The sequence below is a fragment of the Mesoplodon densirostris genome, chromosome 9, assembly GCF_025265405.1.
Source record: "Mesoplodon densirostris isolate mMesDen1 chromosome 9, mMesDen1 primary haplotype, whole genome shotgun sequence".
Taxonomy (NCBI): Eukaryota; Metazoa; Chordata; class Mammalia; order Artiodactyla; family Ziphiidae; genus Mesoplodon; species Mesoplodon densirostris.
In genome coordinates this window covers 105,742,863-105,762,514 of record NC_082669.1, presented here as the reverse complement: position 1 = coordinate 105,762,514, position 19,652 = coordinate 105,742,863, and the positions used below count along the sequence as shown (strand labels likewise).

The window sequence follows — 19,652 nt, the reverse complement described above, 5'->3', positions numbered from 1 at the left end:
GGCATGAGGATGCTGACAAGGGAAGAGTGCGCATGCTTCCATCTGCTCTGCAGCTCCCTCAACAAAGACCTCAGTGATGGATACTTTTAGGGCCAATGTTAGGTACAATGTGATTTCAAAGGCTCACCAGTCTCCCACCCTCCTACTTCCTTCTGAGCAGAAGCTGTTTAAAACACCTTTAATAGGATATCACTGCCTTAAGGGATCAGATCTTATTCACTTTTTAATCTCCCACAGAAGTTAGCTTAATACCTTAAAGTGAGTAGATGGTCAATAAACATTAGTTCAGAGAATGAATGAAAAAAAGAAGAAATGATGAGCAATTTCAAAATTAAACATGAAGACTTTTAAATACAAAACAATATGTACAATGTGGTGCAGTGACTAAAACCTTTTTATGCTAAAACTTAATTAAGCAACAAATATAAAATGTTTGAAAGCAGAGTCTTTCCCATTTCTGTAGAGAGGATTTTAAACACAGACAATATAAGCACTAGGTCTCATATAAAATTGGGAAAGGAGTAGCAATAAGGGGAAGATTTGTGGACCCTGGGGTGACAGAGTAATCCAGAAATTAGAGCACCAAAACGTTTTCCTTTTTGGATAAGCAGTTGGTCAGAAAACAGATACCTACAGGAAGAGAAAGTTCTCCATTAAAAGGACAAAGGTACAAAATGAAAGAAATAAATTGCAAAAGACAGACTTCTTTGAACAATCTTCTTAATGGGAGGCCTTATTTACAAGTCTGTGCATAAATTAAAGCTGTTCATAGGGGTCTGTCTGGTCCTGAGCAACATGGCATAATTCACCTGACCACTGTTGCTTTGCATGATGCATACACAGCTATAAATATTTTTTAGACAAGTGGCATAGTTATAAAGAAATCTAAATCCCAATGTATTAATTAATTTAAATATCATTTTATATTCTGAGGACATCCAGGTGGGCTCTCAGGAGAACTAATAAATCAGAAGATAGAAAGTTATTTTTAATATTTGCAAACGCTGAGAAAATATTTGTGTTTTGTTATTCTGTTTTCCACCTCATTTCAGTTTCTTTGTTATTGTTTCAAAGCAATCTCTTAGGGAAAAAAAGGCATTATGCAAATTTGGCATCAAGTGATATTACATCACCTCATTAGGCAACATCCTGGTAGGTTTCAGGAGTTCTTTAAAACAAAACCCATTCCATTCTCTCCTCTTCCTTCCCAGGGGTAAATCTACTATCAGTCTTGGATTTAATGTATCTGGCTATAAATTAATTGTATTACTCTCTAGTCATTGTCATTTTCTTTATATTATCATGTGATAACTTTCCAGTGGAGTCCCATACAAACACACGGCTTGCCTTCAGTATTTCAGCAAGAGCACACAGCTAGATGATAAGATCTATTCACCACAACGGTTTCTCTGTCTTGGTGGCATCTGTTACCACAAAAGCTACCAGGGAGTGCGTGGTTTCATTTGTCCTAAGACTTTTTTTTGCTGAGCAAGTATTTCTTCATTTTCACAGTCAATTCCAAACTGGAAGTCTAATATGAAGAAAATGATCAAAATATCTATAAAAGCTACTGTGAAAAGAAGTACTGTATCTGCATATTCCATTTAATCTCCATAGGGAGCCAAAATTCATGTTTCCTAGCAATGAATGTAAACATCTCAATCATCGTCTTTTTCCCCCCTCTCAGAACTGAAAAGAAAAAAAACCCATTAAGGATTTAGTTATATGTAGGACACATCTTTAAGTCTACCCAATTTTCTTTTTCTTTGTCTCTCCTATTCTTTACAAAGGAAATTCAGTTATCCGTATGCAATAATACAGCGTTAGAAACATTTTTTCCGACAAAAAGATAGGATCGGAAAGGACTTAAGAAATCACCTCTGTTGTCTTAGGTTGTCAGCGTTGGGGTCTTAGGCGGCTTCCCTGAAGAGTTTTGAAAATAAGATTGGCCTGAGTTAAACTAAAATATAAACATTTAAAGGATTGGAACAAAATTGCTACGAGATTAAATGGCTCCCAAGCTAGCAAGACTCCACTGTAATCTGATTGCATATATTAGCAGAGCTTCATAATAAAGGACAGGGTCAGAAGGAAGCTGGAAAGATGAGCCAATATGGAGGCAAAAGGGTGGTGAGCAAGATGGACTTTATATCCAGCTACAGGCTAAGGAAGAGGGCTCCATGGTCCACAGATAGTCTCTTCTCTCTAGCTCTCACATCACACTCCGCCCCTCCTGTTCTGGGTCCATGCTCGGGAAGCAAGCGTCTGATTTCAATTTGGCTCCTCGCATGGTAACCCTCCGGGGGGTGGGGGGGGCGGTTGGCGGGTTAGAGAACACAGGTGTCCAGTCCCTCCAGCACTACATTTTTCATTACAAATTGATCCACTGGCATCCTGGTTTACAATTTGGCTCTCCACGTACCTTGCCAGCATAGAATGTGCTGGCCAGTCCATCCTATCCCATCAGCAGTCACTCTTCTCATTGTAAATTAATGTAACAGCATTCTGATTGCAGATCTCAATCTCAGAGGCTCTGATTATATTTGAGAGCAAACTAGAGTACACTGATGAATCAAGTTCCCTCACAAGAATCTGACTTTGAATCGTAGAAAACTCATTAAGGTAATGTCAGATATCTTGAGAGACAGCCTTCAAGACCTCTCCATGTGATCTAATTTCAGCTCCCAGAATTTGATGCAGGAAGCTAAGCTTCTTTTCCTTTCTGAAACTTCTACGCATAGGCAAGCATTTCATCTATACTATCCTAAGAAGTTGCTTCAGATAAAATCTCTGCTAAATCCTTTCTAATATAAGTGAAACCCAGTTTCTTTGTTTTTCTACTTTCTCATTAAAAATGAAATTTCCCCGGCAGTTCAACATTATTTTTATTTTCTCAAGGACTTCTTTTTTATAGATCTTCCTCCTACATATATAATTCCAATTATACTTCTCCTCCTCAGGTCATTTATCCTTGCCTTTATTTCTCTGAACCATGCCTATACATATTTTATACATTTTGCCTGAACTGCATTGCCCCAATCTTGAGGTGATACTCAACACAGGATAACAGTGATTCTGAGTGGTAGTAAAAAAACGATTAAAAAATTGGGGGCTATATATTTTCACACTATGCTTATGCCAGATGCTTTTTAAATTTATATTTGGTCTATGTTACTTTAGACATTTATCTCTCATATTTGACCAAAGCCTACCCCTCCCCACTAAATATATCTCTGTTTTTGGTAAAATACTCTGGCTTCAGCTATATGATACTGAGTTACATTTAGTTTTAATTTTTTTCCACCTCTGTCATTTTTAATCTTAAATTCATTTATAGCTATCAATTTAGTAAATTACAGCCAACTTTCAGTTATCTCCAGCCTGATTATTTTCCCCACAAATGCCATTTTTAAAAGCAGACACCTATTCTATATAAGTAATTTGTTTCGTTTGCATTTCAAAAAAGCTCTGTGTATTATTATTTTCAAGAAGTCTGTGCCATATAGTATGGAAGCCTATCAGAACTAACCAGTTTCTCATTTCAGGGACAGTTCAATGGAAGAATTCAGCTTGACTAGGTTATTTTTGGAACCATGGAAGTTTTGTGTGTGCGTGTGTGTTTGTGTGTGTGTCTGTGTGTAGTATTTATGTATTTAAAACACATATAGGTACATTATTACAGAAGCATATGCACTGGTACATACCTCAGTGGATAAAAATATATATATATATATATGTATATATTTAGTTATGGTGGGTGCTTTGCTTAATCTGAAAAATATTTCAGGATTGGAAAGAAAAGGAATAATAAATTGCCTAGGAACGGAAGGAGAAAGAAGTCATCACCATTGAGTATCTTGTAACTTCAATAGCATGTTTAGAGTACATTTTTAGATATTGGTTACTCCTATCTAAAAAATTATGGTAAAGCAATCTAAAGCCAAATATTAATTTTAAAATCATCTACTATATTCATTCATTTTTTTATACATCTTTATTGGAGTATAATTGCTTTACAACGTTGGGTTAGTTTCTGCTGTATAACAAAGTGAATCAGCTATACGTATACATATGTCCCCATATCCCCTCCCTCTTGAGCCTCCCTCCTACCCTCCCTATCCTACCCGCCTAGGTCGTCAAAAAGCTGATATTGTATGTGTGTGCAGTGATTCCCAAATTCAAACCCTCTGTGACAGTCTATGAGACCTACGTGCAATGACTACTCATTCGGGAAGTACACATTTCCTCTCTGCTCAGCATTATTTCATTAATACTTCCATTTTTACATGAAAACCTTATAAATTATTCTATCAGTTCTCTTTATGCAAATCCATGACTGGTTAATAGAGCTGAAACATCTATCTGCCTATGGTATGTACAAAGCTTCATTTTGTAGACTTGAGTACCTCATAATATCAGTCCTCCTGACTTTGTTGCTCTGATCACCTTACCATTTTGATGTTTTGACATGAAACAAAATAAAAACTTTTGGTTTCTACAGACCTTTACATGGCTGCCTTCTAAGAAGAAAGATTCATTGATCTTAACATTTGGGCTAACAAGATCAATATGAGTTTATAAAAATTATGAGATACTAAATATAATTAACAGTCCGGCAGGACATAACAGGGAGTGGGCTGTTTGTTCTACTTATTTTCCTTTGTTCTCTCTGGCCTCACCCTCCTGCCCTGGCCCCCATGCCCTCATACTCAGTCCCCTCCCTCCTGTTACTCACTGTGGAACTACCTCCTCTGGTCCTCTCTCCCTCCCACTTACGAGACTGAACTGAGGGTTATTTTATTCTCTTGACAGAAAACAATTCCCTATCCTAAGAGAACGAATCTCTATGTCTCTGCTGGTTGACTTCCTGTCCATGTCAGTGTCTTAGGGCCCACCCCTCAGTCCCTGCCCACCCACTGGTAGACCTGGCCATCCCTGTCCTTCCCCATTCTAATAGGGTCTCTGAACAATCTGTCAACAGCAAATTAATAAGATAAGAATGCAACATTGGGCAGATCATGACTGTTAGGCTTAGCGATGTGAGTTTCTTCTGCAAAGATCAAAAAAAAAAAAAAAGAAACTGTCAACATATTGTTTTCATAACTTATGTCTGAAAAAACGTGGATAACCTTTTGCAACATTTTTGTATTTCATCAATATAAAATTCACCTGTTTTATTTGAAATATCTGGATATTAAAAACATGAAAGTCGTGCTCTACAGAAAGAGAGGCCTGTTTTTATTTCTTTCATATAAAATGTTTTTCAATATGGTTCCAAACAAATTGTCATCTAAACCGTATTTTTGAATATATTTCCCAGGTCCAAACCAGGGATATTGAAAGTAAAAAAGGTAGGATTTCAAAATGAAGGTTTTGCAGCTCTTATAAATGTATCTTTTACCCTACTACTTGACAAAAATGCTTCAGCCTTCAACTTTAATTATGCTGAAAGCACACAGTAATTCTGCAATCTAGAAGAAATTAAAAATTTCATAATCGATTAGCTTATGCGGGACCCAATTTATTTTATTTTATTTTATTTTAATTTTATTTATTTCCCAATCTCCCAATTCATCCCACCCCCCATCTCCCAATTTCCCCCCTTGGTATCCATACATTTGTTCTCTACATCTGTGTCTCTATTTCTGCTTTGAAAACTGGTCCATCTGTACCATTTTTCTAGATTCCACAAAAATGCATTAATATGTGATATTTATTTTTCTCTTTCTGACTTACTTCACTCTGTACAGTCTCTAGGTTGACCCACGTCTCCACAAATGACCCAATTTTGTTCCAATTTATGGCTAAGTAATATTCCATTATATATATATACATCTTCTTTATCCATTCGTCTGTCGATGGACATTTAGTCTGCTTCCATGACCTACCTATTGTAAATAGTGCTGCAATGAACATTGGGGTGCATGTGTCTTTTTGAATTATGGTTTTCTCTGGGTATATGCCCAGTAGTGGGATTGTTGGGTCATACGGTAATTCTATCTTTAGTTTTTTAAGGAACCTCCATACTGTTCTCCATAGTGGATGTGTCAATTTACATTCCTGCCAACAGTGCAAGAGGGTGCCCTTTTCTCCACACCCTCTCCAGCATTTATTATTTGTAGATTTTCTGATGATTCCCATTCTAACCAGTGTGAGGTGATACCTCGTTGTAGCTTTGATTTGCATTTCTCTAATAATTAGTGATGTTGAGCAGCTTTTCATGTGCTTCTTGGCCATCTGTATGTCTTCTTTGGAGAAATGTCTATTTAGGACTCCTACCAATGTTTTGATGGGGTTGTTTGGTTTTTTGATATTGAGCTTCAAGAGCTGATTATATATTTTGGAGATTAATCCTTTGTCCATTGATTTGTTTGCAAATATTTTCTCCCATTCTGAGGGTTGTCTTTTCGTCTTGTTTATTGTTTCCTTTGGTGTGCAAAAGTTTTTAAGTTTCATTAGGTCCCATTTGTTTATTTTTGTTTTTATTTCCATTACTCTAGGAGGTGGGTCAAAAAAGATCTTGCTGTGATTTATATCAAAGAGTGTTCTTCCTATGTTTTCCTCTAAGAGTTTTAGAGTGTCCGGTCTTACATTTAGGTCTTTAATCCATTTGGAGTTTACTTTTGTGTATCGTGTTAGGGAGTTTTCTAATTTCATTCCTTTACATGTAGCTGTCCAGTTTTTCCAGCACCACTTATTGAAGACACTGTCTTTTCTCCATTGTATAACCTTGCCTCCTTTGTCATAGATTAATTGACCATAGGTGTGTGGGTTTACCTCTGGGCTTTCTATCCTGTTCCATTGATTTACATTTCTGCTTTTGTGCCAGTACCATATTGTCTTGATTACTGTAGCACTGTAGTATAGTCTGAAGTCAGGGAGTCTGATTCCTCCAGCTCTGTTTTTTTTGTTCTCAAGATTGCTTTGGCTATTCGGTGTCTTTCGTGTCTCCAAACAAATTTTAAGATTTTTTGTGCTAGTTCTGTAAAAAATGCCATTGGTAATTTGATAGGGATTGCATCGCATCTGTAGATTGCTTTGGGTAGTATAGTCATTTTCACAATATTGATTCTGCCAATCCAAGAACATGGTATATCTTTCCATCTGCTTATGTCATCTTTGATTTCTTTCATCAGTATCTTATAGTTTTCTGAGTCCAGGTCTTTTACCTCCTCAGGTAGCTTTATTCCTAGGTATTTTTTTCTTTTTGTTGCAGTGGTGAATGGGATTGTTTCCTTAATTTCTCTTTCTGATCTTTCGTTGTTAGTGTATAGGAATGCAAGAGATTTCTGTGCATTAATTTTGTAACCTGCTATGGTACCAGATTCATTGATTAGCTCTAGTAGTTTTCTGGTAGCATCTTTAGGATTTTCTATGTATAGTATCATGTCATCTGCAAACAGTGACAGTTTTACTTCTTCTTTTCCAATTTCTATTCCTTTTATTTCTTTTTCTTCTCTGATTGCCTTGGCTAGGACGTCCAAAACTATGTTGAATAACAGTGGCTAGAATGGACATCCTTGTCTTGTTCATGATCTTAGAGGAAATGCTTTCAGTTTTTCACCATTGAGAATGATGTTTGTTGTGAGTTTGTCATACATGGCCTTTATTATGTTGAGGTAGGTTCCTTCTATGCCCACTTTCTGGAGAGTTTTTATCATAAATGGATGTTGAATTTTGTCAAAAGCTTTTTCTGCACCTATTCAGATGATTATAGGTTTTTATTCTTCAATTTGTTAATATGGTGTATCACATTGATTGATTTGCCTATATTGAAGAATCCTTGCATCACTGGGATAAATCCCACTTGATCATGGTGTATGATCCTTTTAATATGTTGTTGCATTCTGTTTGCTAGTATTTTGCTGAGGATTTTTGCATCTATATTCATCAGTAATGTTGGTCTGTAATTTCCTTTTTTTGTAGTATCTTTGTCTGGTTTTGGTATCAGGGTGATGGCCTTGTAGAATGAGTTTGGGAGTGTTCCTTCCTCTGCAATTTTTTGGAAGAGTCTGTGAAGGATGGGTGTTAGCTCTTCTATAAATATTTGATAGAATTCACCTGTGAAGATATCTGGTCCTGGACTTCTGTTTGTTGGAAGATTTTAAATCACAGTTTCAATTTCATTACTTGCGATTGGTCTGTTCATATTTTCTATTTCTTCCTGCTTCAGTCTTGGAAGGTTATACCTAAGAATATGTCCATTTCTTACAGACTGTCCATTTTATTGGCATACAGTTGCTTGTAGTACTCTCTTAGGATGCTTTGTATCTCTGCGGTATCTGTTGTAACTTCTCCTTTTTCATTTTGAGTTTTATTGATTTGAGTCCCCTCCCTCTTTTTCTTGATGAGTCTGGCTAATGGTTTATCAATTTTGTTTATCTTCTCAAAGAAACACCTTTTAGTTTTATTGATCTTTGCTATGTTTTGTTTGCTTCTATTTCATATATTTCTGCTCTGATCCTTATGGTTTCTTTCCTTCTAGTAACTTTGGGTTATGTTTGTTCTTCTTTCTCTAGTTCCTTTAGGTGTAAGGTTAGATTGTTTATTTGAAACTTTTCTTGTTTTCTGAGGTAGGAATGTATTGCTATAAACTCCCCTATTACAACTGCTTTTGCTTCATCCCATAGGTTTTGGCTCATCATGTTTTCATTGTCATTTGTGTCTAGGTATTTTTTAACTTCCTCTTTGATTTCTTCAGTGATCTCTTGGTCATTTAGTAGTGTATTGTTTAGCCTCCATGTGTTTGTGTTTTTTACTTTTTTTTCCTGTAATTTATTTCTAATCTCATAGCTAATTTATTTGTAATCTCTAATCTCATAGAAGTATTTCTAATCTCATTGTGGTCATAAAGGTGCTTGATATGATTTCAATTTTCTTAAACTTACCAAGGCCTGATTTGTGACTCAAGATGTAATCTATCCTGGAGAATATTCCATGTGCACTTGAGAAGAAAGTGTAATCTGCTGTTTTCAAATGGAATGTCCTATAAGTATCAATTAAATCTATCTGGTCTATTGTGTAATTTAAAGCCTGTGTTTCCTTATTAATTTTCTGTCTTCATGATCTGTCCATTGGTGTAAGTGAGGTGTTAAAGTCCCCTATTATTATTTTGCTACTTCCATTTCCCCTTTTATAGCTGTTAGCCTTTGCCTTATGTATTGAGGTACTCCTATGTTGGCTGCATATATATTTATAATTGTTATAACTTCTTGGATTGAGCCCTTGATCATTATGTAGTGTCCTTCCTTGTCTCTTGTAACATTCTTGATTTTAAAGTCTATTTTATCTGATATGAGGACTGCTACTCCAGCTTTCTTTTTTTTTTTTTTTTTTGTGGTACGCGGGCTTCTCACCGTTGTGGCCTCTCCTGTTGAGGAGCACAGGCTCCAGACGCGCAGGCTCAGTGGCCATGGCTCACGGGCCCAGCCACTCCACGGCATGTAGGATCTTCCCGGACTGGGGCACGAACCCGCGTCCCCTGCATTGGCAGGCGGACTCTCAACCACTGAGCCACCAGGGAAGCCCTCCAGCTTTCGATTTCCATTTGCATTCAATATCTTTTTCCATCCCCTCATTTTCAGTCTGTATTTGTCCCTAGGTCTGAAGAGGGTCTCTTGTAGACTGCATATAGATGTGTCTTGTTTTTGTAACCATTCAGCCAGTCTGTGTCTTTTGGTTGGGGCATTTAATCCATTCACATTTAAGGTAATTATTGGCATGTATGTTCCTATTACCATTTTCTTAATTGCTCTGGGTTTGTTTTTGTAGGTCCTTTTCTTCTCTTGTGTTTCCCACTTAGAGAAGTTCCTTTAGCATTTATTGTAGAGCTGCTTTAGTGGTGCTGAATTCTCTTAGCTTTTGCTTGTCTGTAAAGCTTTTGATTTCTCCATTGAATCTGAATGAGATCCTTGCCGGGAAGAGTAATCTCGGTTGTAGGTTCTTTCCTTTCATTATTTTAAATATATTGTACCACTCCCTTCTGGCTTGCAGAATTTCTGCTGAGAAATCAGCTCTTAACCTTATGGGATTTCCCTTGTATGTTATTTGTGGTTTTTCCCTTGTTGCTTTTAATAATTTTTCTTCATCTTTAATTTTTGTCAGTTTGATTACTATGTATCTGGGCATGTTTCTCCTTGAGTTTATCCTGCCTGGGACTCTCTGCCCTTCCTGGACTTGGGTGGCTATTTCCTTTCCCATGTGAGGGAAGTTTTTGACTATAATCTCTTCATATATTTTCTCGGGTCCTTTCTCTTTCTCTTCTCCTCCTTCTGCGACACCTATAATGCGAACGTTGGTGTGTTTAACGTTGTCCCAGAGGTCTCTTAGGCAGTCTTTATTTATTTTCATTTATTCTGTTCCATGGCAGTGATTTCCACCATTCTCTCTTCCAGGTCACTTATCTGTTCTTCTGCCTCAGTTATTCTGCTATTGATTCCTTTTAGTGTATTTTTCATTTCAGTTATTGTATTGTTCATCTCTGTTTGTTCTTTAATCCTTCTAGGTGTTTGTTCTTTACTTTTTCTAGGTCTTTGTTAAACATTTCTTTCATCTTCTCAATCTTTGCGTCCATTCTTTTTCCAAGGTCCTGGATCATCTTCACTATCATTATTCTGAATTCTTTTTCTGGAAGGTTGCCTATCTCCACTTCATTTACTTGTTTTTCTAGTGTTTTATCTTGTTCCTTCATCTGGGACATAGTCCTCTGCCTTTTCCTTTTGTCTCTCTTTCTGTGATTGTGGTTTTCGTTCTGCAGGCTGCAGGATTGTAGTTCTTCTTGCTTCTGCTGTCTGCTTTCTGGTGGATGAGGCTATCTAAGAGGCTTGTGCAAGCTTCCTGATGGGAGGGACTGGTGGTGGGTAGACATGGGTGTTGCTCTGGTGGGCAGAGCTCAGTAAAACTTTAATCTGCTTGTCTGCTGATGGGTGGGGCTGTGTTTCCTCCCTGTTGGTTGTTTGGCCTGAGGTGACCCAGCACTGGAGCCTACAGGTTCTTTGGTGGGGCTAATGGCGGACTATGGGAGCGATCTCATCAAATGAGTACTTCCCAGATCTTCTGCTGCCCGTGTCCTTGTCCCCTTGGTGAGCCACAGCCACCCCCTGCCTCTGCAGGAGACCCTCCAAAACTAGCAGGTAGGTCTGGTTCAGTGTCCTGTGAGGTCACTGATCCTTCCCCCCAAGGGGCCTGGTGTGCACACTACTTTGTTGTGTGTGCCCTCCAAGCCTGGAGTCTCTGTTTCCCCCCAGTCCTGTTGAAGTCCTGCAATCAAATCCTGCTGCCCTTCAAAGTCCGAGTCTCTGGGGATTCCTCCTCCTGTTGCCAGACCCCCAGGTTGGGAAGCCTGACATGGGGCTCAGAATCTTCATTCCAGTGGGTGGACTCTTGTGGTATAATTGTTTTCCAGTTTGTGAGTGGCCCACCCAGTGGTTATGGGATTTGATTTTATTGTGATTGCGCCCCTCCTACCATCTCACTGTGGCTTCTCCTTTGTCTTTGGATGTGGGGTATCTTTTTTGGTGTGTTCCAGTGTCTTTCTGTTGATGATTGTTCAGCAGTTAGCTGTGGTTCTGGTGCTCTCGCAAGACGGAGTGAGTGCATGTCCTTCTACTCCGCCATCTTCAGTACATAATCTCCATTTTATTTTTATCTTTCCTTCTCTCTCTCTCCCATCTCTCTGCCTCTCCCCTACCACTTCTCCTTTCCTCTCCTTCCTCCCTTTTATTTTTTTAAATATTTTGTTAGAAAATACATGAGTTCTAGAGGCACATAAGCCTAGAGTTTCATCTTGGTTTGGACGCTTATCACAATATTTACCGTTTTTCCTGTGGTGAGTTAATTAACCCCTCTGAAGTTGTTTCTTCAGTTATGAAATGAAACTGTGATATATAACTTGCAAAGTTTTGGGGGTGGACTGAATGAGCCAATATATGTAAATACCCATGGTAAATGTTTAATACTAATGCCATTTCCCCTCCATTTATATCATTATCTAATTTGGAGATAATTATTTTTAAGTATTATTTATCCAACTATATAGGTAACAATATATTTAGCCTGAACGCCAGATCCAATACCAAGAGAAAGAAAGAGTCATCATTTCTTCAAGAGAATTTAAAATATGAGGTGAAGGTCAAAGTGGCTGTGGCATTCCTAGTCAACTATCACTCTGCAACATTATTCACTGTCATAAAAACTACCAGTTGCTGGTTTTGGCAAATAGTAAGCAAACACAACAGGGTAATTAGAATCCAGCTGCTATTCGGGTGACTTAGTATTTTAGAGAAGTTTTGTCACTCCCTGATGGGAAAATAACAACCTACCAAACATACAGTCTTCAAAATAAAATTTATCTATTATTTCGTCCATATCCAATTCTACGCAGAAATGCATAAAGATGAGTTTTAATTTTATTTCTTTGAACTTCTTTAACATTTCCTTTACTTTGCATGGCAATGGGATTTGATTCAATTATGAGTAAACAACAACAAAACTGCAAAATAATGTTGATGGGGTGATAGAAGTATTTTGCAGCTTTTCTAAGGTTATGGATATAGAGTGTTCTTATTTGGATCTATGGAGATGCTTGATTCTAGACAGAATTCTGAGTGGATAATGAGTTAATAATGCCATATACCTGGTGGACATATGCCAATTTGGTTAAAATGTGAAACAGAGGTGTCTACAGGTTTTTTCTGAAGCAACACAGAGAACAGGAAAATCTTTTCTTTGACTTATCTTCCTGACTAAAGTTGATCTACTTGATTCATTCAAATTGTCATTGCTGTAACCATATAAAATGATATTTCATTTGGCAACTTGACACCAGGCTCAAATGTGCCCTCATCAGAAATGGAGAGATATGAGAATAAAATATCCCTCAACACCTCTAACACGTTGTCTCACCTGTCTGATGCCATAGAGAGGTACACGTTGCACAACTGAGGGAATAAATCACTGCTACTCTAGAATTTCTCTGTTGTCCATTTAAAAAATAATGTTTGCTGGTCAATTTTATGTATCAACTTAGCTAGGCTTAGGTGCCCAGTCATTAAACCAAACACTAGCCTAGGTGTTGCCATGTAAGTATTTTATAGATATCATTAAAGTCTATTATCAATTGACTTTAAATAAGAGTGGTTATGCCAGATAATCTGGATGGGCTGATTCTATCAGTTGAAAGGACTTAGAGTAAAGCTGAGGCAAATGTTATTTAAAAAGTATTATCTTTGCCTTCCTTGTATTCTCATAGCATCCAGCAGAGTATTTTGTATTCAATAAATGTTGCTGAATAAATAACTGAGTAATTTCTCAATAATACTCTAGATATTTCCAAGATATTTTTATAGTAAAACTCTCTTTTCTTTCAATATCCTGTTTAAGACAGGTATTTTGAATGGACCTGGAGGAATCAGGCTTGCTGACTTCAGACAATACTACAAAGCTACAATATACTACTGACACAAAAAAGACATATAGATCAATGGAACAGGATAGAAAGTCCAGAAATAAACCCACGTGCCTATGGTCAGTTAATCTATGACAAAGGAGGCAAGGATATACAATGGAGAAAAGACAATCTCTTTAACAAGTGGTGCTAGGAAAATGGGACAGCTACATGTAAAATAATGAAATTAGAACATTCTCTAACACCATATACAAAAATAAACACAAAATGGATTAAAGACCTAAATGTAAGACTGGATACTATAAAACTCATAGAGGAAAACGTAGGCAGAACACACTTTGACATAAATCACAGCAATATTTTTTTGTATCCGTCTCCTAGAGTGATGGAAATAAAAACAAAAATAAACAAATAAGACCTAATTAAACTCAAAAGCTTTTGCACAGCACAGGAAACCAGAAACAAAATGACATGACAACCTACGGAATGGGAGAAAATATATACCTCATATATATATGAATGAATATATATATATATATATATATATATATATATAAGAATATATATATATAAATATATACCTACCCTCACTTTGGTGGCAGCACACTGACCTCTCTACATGTTTACACACTCTTAATGTGTCAGAAAAAAACGTTTATAGTAGGGCAGATTTGCATTTGAACCCCAGCTTGCCCGCTTCCAGCTGTAGTGATGTTCAGTGAGTTTATTCACCTCTTTGAGCCCTGTGTTTGCAAAATGGAGATAATAAAATCTACTTTGCATAATTTGATAGTTAAATGAGATAAAATGTCAAGGATGGTATTGGTCAATAGAATTTAATGGAAATCTCTACCTTTTTCTTTACTTCCTTTCTCAGAGCAGGTGTTCATTCTTCGCAAAGGCAAATTCCATACTCTCTTTTCTTTCGTGGGATCTATTACATTCCTTATCTGTCTTATACCTTTAGCTTTAGCCTCTACACTGCCTCCTACATTTATAAACTTACTCATAACTCCCTTATATCCTTAAAAACCCCAAACCCTCACTTGGGCTCTGCCTTCCAGTTAAGCAGCAATCCTCTATATAGCCATCCCTTTACCATGGAACTTTTTGAAAACCTTCACTTGTTTCCTTTTGCCATTCATTCTTCAGTGGCTGCACCCAGCAGACCCCACAGACGTGAAACTCCAGTGGCCTCGCAACAGCCAAAGCCAAAGCTGACTTCCTTCTTTGATGTCTCACCACCGACCACATCTCAGTTTTCCTGTTTTTGTTTTTCACCTGTTGATTGTTAAACACACATTTCCCTTAGCTTCCCCATTATAAGGCTTTTCTAATTTGATTCTCTTCCTACTGCTCTGATCACTACTTTTGAGTCCCTTTAGTTAGCAGCATCCACTCCTTAAACTACTTTTTCAGATTAGTATTTTCTTTCCTTCTGTTCTTTTCTTGCACCTCCCATGACCTCTTTGAGTCATCTTGTGAAGGCTTTACAACTGTTCATAGTCATCCGTTTTACCTTTACCCCTGGGTACATGGGAAGACTGCATTTTCCCTTCCCCTAAAGTTACTCTACATATACGCAGTCACAGATCCTGTTCATTCTACTACCTAAACTTAAAACCGTTTTTCCTCCTAATTCCCAGTGACCCTACAGGTCATCCAGTCTCCTCTGTACTCCTGTGACATTGTAGCAGATGGTCCATCATACAGACTCTGCCCTTCCTGGATTCTATCCTCCTCATCACAGCCAGAATACCCGTACTTACAACCATTTCCTTTGCCCTTGGAGTGAAACCCTAACCATCACTCAGAGACTCTGGATTGATCTCCTCACGTCTGCTTTCCTCTCTCTCACCCTCATGTTCTCTGCTGCAGCCCCTCTGACCTCTCTCATTTCCTTCAAAGTCCTGTGTTCCTTGACCTGTATCTCAGAATTACTGCACATTCTCACATCTCAAACCTAGATGTCCCCCTGCCATTTTTCTTCTTAGTTAACTCAAATGAATCCTTCACATCTCAGCCTACATATCACAATTCCTGATACACAAGAAACAATACATATATATGGATTGATTATCTCATCCATTATTCCAGCCGAGACTTTGATCACCTCCTACCCACACTGCTGAAATAGTCTCTACTCTCCCCTGTGACCATTCTGTCCCTTTTAACTACAGGGTCCTCTATGAAGATGCCAGTTGCCTGGGTGTAGAATATTGCTAGATTTAATTTTCTAATTTTACCTTTTAGTTATTACTATCTTCATTGCTTGTCCCATTTAACTGTATCCTCCAATTTCATTACAATTATTTAACATAGTGATTAAGTAGATAAATGATTAATCTTTTGATTAACATACTGACTAGTCACAGTGAAACTCATTCACGGAAAATGCCAGTCTTTAGTTGCAGTTGAGCAATGTTTTATCTACGTTGTTTCAAGAGTTAAACATCAATAGTTTCTTATAATGCACATCACAAGCTGAAAATTCACTTTTTTGATAGCTTCACCGAAGTTTAGAATTTTTTTCTAAAAATAGCTTATAAGTTACAATGCCAGACTCATGTTTTCTTGTCTTTTGGATGCCACTAAATCACAGTTCAGTATCATTAAAGTATATTGAATTTTACACAGCTTACTTAGCAGGTAAAAATTGTGAACATAACTCCTTTTCAATAGATACAAAATCTAATAGTAAACTACCCAAAAGGATGGATAATTTATACTGTTTCTTTCCAAAAAAGAAGCAATAAAACTATGACTTATGAGAACAAAACTACATGGCACAGTGAAAAACACTGGGAACAAATGAAATCAACACTAAATATAGTCAGAAAAATAGGAAACATATCAACTTTATATCTCTATAATTAAATACTTATATATGTAAGGAATAAATACTTCAGAAGAAAATGCTTAATTAGAAAGTATAAAGTTTTATAAAATAAATACATGACAACAGTGCATCTAAAATACACAAATAAGAATTTAAAATCAGGCTAATAGGTCTTATCCAAATATAGAGAAATATTTTTGCCATTTAAAAGCATTAGGATTGTTGACTAAGTCTTGACTCAAGTGGGATCTAATATACTTTCTCCTGGTGTCTAATTTATCAAATTTAAGTTCTTGAGGTAGTTATTTTCAGAAGTAGATTTCACTGTTTAAAGATTTCTGCCTTTCATTAAGTTCAGGTATCAGTATATTTGCAGTTCTGGGGATATAAATATAAAACATGTTAACATCCTTGTGGTTTTGGATAGCTATTAATGGTTGTTTGTTTTTTTTTCCGTTTGGGTAGAATTAATTTGTTTATTTTCAAATTGGTATGAAATAAAATAAACTTGTCTTTGCTCTGTGTCTTTTGTAAAGTTGATTAAGGACAAGTGAATTAATAGTTACATTGCAAGGATAGATATCACCATAAAGAATGGCAAAAGCATTACTTTAAAATTGATTCTGTTTAAAAATTTTGTAGTAATAAAAAGAAGTGATGGGGGACTTCCCTGGTGGCTCAGTGGTTGAGAATCCACCTGCCAATGCAGGGGACATGGGTTCGAGCCCTGGTCTGGGAAGATCCCACATGCCAAGGAGCAGCTAAGCCCGTGTGTGCACCGCAATTACTGAGCCTGCCCTCTAGAGCCTGTGAGCCACAACTACTGAGCCTGTGTGCCACAACTACTGAGCCTGTGTGCCACAACTACTGAAGCCCGTGCACCTAGAACCCTTGCTCCGCAACAAAAGAAGCCACCGCAATGGGAATCCCGGGCACTGCAGCGAAGAGTAGCCCCCTGCTCGCAGCAACTGGAGAAAGCCCACGCACAGCAACAGAGACCCAATGCAGCCAAAAACAAATAAATAAAATAAATAAATTTATATATAAAAAAAGAAGTGATGGGACTTTCCTGGTGGCACAGTGGTTAAGAATCTGCCTGTCAATGCAGGGGACACGGGTTTGAACCCTGGTCCGGGAAGATCCCATGCACCACAGAGCAACTAAGCCTGTGAGCCACAACTACTGAGCCCGTGTGCCACAACTACTGAAGCCCACGTGCCTAGAGCCCGTGCTCTGCAACAAGAGAAGCCACCGCAATGAGAAGCACGCTCACTGCAACCAAGAGTAGCCCCTGCTCGCTGCAACTGGAGAAAGCCCACGCGCAACAACAAAGATCCAATGCAGTCAAAGAAATTAATAAATAAAATTTTTAAGAAGTCATAACATTGTAAGTCATATATTACTATCCTTGTAAAAGTTGTGAGAAACCATTAATGAGTAAATCTACATTTGTTAGCTAATGGTGTGGTACAACCAAAGATTTATCAAAATAAAAATGAGGTCCATATACATATAAAATCAACTCTTTATCTTAAGTATCATTAGCAACTGTAGAGCCCCAAATGAACTCTTGAGGGTAAGGCTCTTAAAACAAAGAATAACATTTTAAGTACATAGCTATTACAAACCCATTTGATATTCATTTTACACTTGATCTTAGCCAAAAGGCCGAGAAGCGATTGATATTCATTTTAATTGCCATGACTATAATGAATATACTTTGTATTCAAACAGATGTCACAAGTACTACTACAGAAGTTCCAATAAAATTCAGCCTTAGTTAAGAATAAGTAAATGGATATTTAAAATGGAACGTTACCAGGAAGGAGGGAGAAAACCAATTACAGAAAACATCAGCTCCTTAAAATAGCAAATTAAAGATTTGTATTAAATTGTATTCTTTCATACTTGGACATATACAGAATACAGTAATACAGGAAAACTTGCTATATCAACCACTCCTTTTCCTTGCCTCAGTTGTCTATGGATTAATTAACCCTGAAAATAGAAATTGGGATATGAAAAATGCCTAAGAAGAGTAGGCTGAAATTCACTTTACAATAGTCTACGAAAAGGATTTTTAAAATACCACTATGCCAATTTATTTTAGCTGGAGGAACAGGTAGTTATGTATGCCATTTTATTTCAGTTGGTCAGACAAGTTCTAATATTCCCTTTAATCTTCTCCCACACAGAGGACTGACGCCTTAAAATCCAAGATGAGAGGCCTCATGCCATAAATTAAAGATGGTATTTTTCAATGTACGGTTCACAGAATGACGCATGGATGTTTGTTAAAAGCAAACATTCCTGTGCCCCAACCAAGTTCTCCCGAGTCAGAATCACGGAATCAGCATTGTGACGAGCAACCTGAAAATTCTGATGTACACACTTGTTTAAAAACAACTGACTGAAGGTTGAATGAGGAAATATTTAAAACAATATATTTGTCATTTCATTCCAGTCAGCAAACATTTATTAAGTCCGATCCTATGTGAGTAAAAATTTGATACATGGAGGGTGTCCCCAAAGGCAAGAAGCATATGATAACATGATTTTCAATGCACAGTTTAGGAAGTATAATAATAACCTGCAAATGTCTGCAAACACAAAGAAAATAGTGTGCTTATTGTACAGATTAACAATTCACTCTTGATTTCAATTTAGTAGTTCTTCCTCTGAAAAGGTGTCTGGAGGCTGAAGAGAAGTGTGTTTAGCTTATTATGAGAAAACGTAATGGAAGTATTTTTAAAAACAAATTTATCCTGTTTCCTGATGGTTTTGGACATCCTGTGTTTCCAAAAGGAGGGTAATAAGTGTGTGAGGCTTCTTGGTGGCTGGGGGAAGGCACAGAGTGTACCAATGAGGGAAGGGAAGGAATGAACTACAAGACCAGAACTGCTAAAAGCAAATTGTTTCTCTTACCTCTAGCCTAATTCTCCTGGTGCCTGAACTGTAAGATCAACTTATTTGGAGGTTGCATTGTGTTTTTTAACCACGAGAGCAAAAATTCAAACAGAAAAAGTTGACTTTGGAGTTTAATAGAAGAATGGAAGAAAATAAAGAAAACAAAGCTGATGGTACCAAATTATTTTTCTGGTCGGCAGTTTTCCCTCACACCATCCCCTCCAGGACTGGAGACTGATGGACTGGAATCTTTGGAATGAACTTCCACAAGGAGCACCCGCTCATTAAACTGAGGGCAGACAAGCTGATGGGATTCATTAATTGTGCCTAGTGCTCCGGATTTTCTATAATCGTTGGTTGACTTTTCTTAGCACTGGAAACAGGATCCAGTAAAAATAAAACAAAAGGCCGAAATAAGTGAAGGTGGATAGAAGAACAGTTGCAGGGACCTTCAGGGATTTCCATTGCCCACAGCTATGGTTCTCACAGTGGTCTCTAGAC

General features: G+C 37.4%; 1 protein-coding gene and 1 pseudogene across 1 annotated transcript in view; both read right to left on the bottom strand.

The window, feature by feature from the left end:
* Positions 1 to 19,652, bottom strand: part of CNTNAP2 (contactin associated protein 2) — a 1,481,544-nt gene that overhangs the window by 674,419 nt on the left and 787,473 nt on the right. The gene's annotated exons all lie outside the window — the stretch shown is intronic.
* LOC132496607 (U2 spliceosomal RNA) lies at positions 17,757 to 17,924 on the bottom strand (annotated as a pseudogene).